Below are 1,328 nucleotides of genomic sequence, written 5' to 3' on the forward strand. Positions count from 1 at the left end.
CTATCTATCTATCTATCTATCTATCTATCTATCTATCTATCTATCTATCTATCTATCTATCTATCTATCTATCTATCTATCTATCTATCTATCTTTCTTTCTTTCTTTCTTATGGGGTTGTTAAAGACCTACTGCTACCCAGAAGGCACTTGGTGGGTCCTCAGATTATGTGTGAAGAGCTCAAAGGTTGCAAACCGGTGGCAGACAGGTTATTACGTAAAGTTGGACTGACTGGTTACTGTTACGGTGTAGAGAATACAGAAGTTACTCAGTCCAGCACAAACACAACAGTCTCTTTGAATTACATTAAACCCTAATCCCGATTCAATGACACGCGTTCTCTGTCAAAAACACTGTTCTCATGGTTATGAAAGTAAAGTAAGACATACAAACAAACAAACATGGAACCAGAGGTTGATTCGGACCAACTCCATATTGCTAGTTTTTTTCCTTGGTAAATGTCCACCCTTAAGATCAGCATCATGGCAGTCTGTCTGGCAGTTTATGTTTATTGTACTAAACCAGACCACAAAGCCCGGTTGAGAAATATTATATTATCAAGTTGTTCTTTCATGACAAAACAATTAGTTTAGTGTAATACGTCAAGCAGGAGACCAAACAAACAAGAAAAGATGAGAACTAATAACCAATGTCTCAAAGACTGGTCATATTGGCTGCGTTCAGACTGCAGGCAAATCGATTTCCAATCAGATTTCCTTTCATGTCCGATTTTTTAGGGTTGACCGTCCATGCTGTTTTTAGCTAGTGTCCAAATGCGATCTTGCTCTATTCAGACTGGGCCACATTTTTGGCCAATCCGACAGGTTGCCATAGCAACGACATTGGGGCAGAGGCGTCCTCCACGCTCCGTAACGCACATTGCCTCGTGTGTGGCTTACGGCGACGTCACGGACAGTCAAAACTGATAGTTGTGGTTGGAGCTGTTCAGACTGAGATGCGTCTGTCCAAACGTGATTTGAAACTACTTCCTGAATGTGGTTTCGATCCGTCTTGCAAAAATTGGAATTAATGTGAGACAACCGATGTCAATCTGGATGCGCTAAAAATCGGATTTTGGTGGCCAGTCTGAACGCAGCCTTTGAGACTGACACAAATATCCCTGTCCTCCATTCGGTGCAACATGTGATATCTGAATATGTTGGTGGGAGGGGTCGGCTGTGATTTATCACATGTGTGGATACAATGATAACTCTGATGATAAACTGCACCTTTACTTTCTTGTTTCTCAGACTGATCGGCACTAAGGGTTTTTGTGTGTGTCAGCGTATACGGTTCGACATGAGGCATATGCAGAGAGCATACAAAGG

The sequence above is a fragment of the Antennarius striatus genome, chromosome 7, assembly GCF_040054535.1.
Source record: "Antennarius striatus isolate MH-2024 chromosome 7, ASM4005453v1, whole genome shotgun sequence".
NCBI lineage: Eukaryota > Metazoa > Chordata > Actinopteri > Lophiiformes > Antennariidae > Antennarius > Antennarius striatus.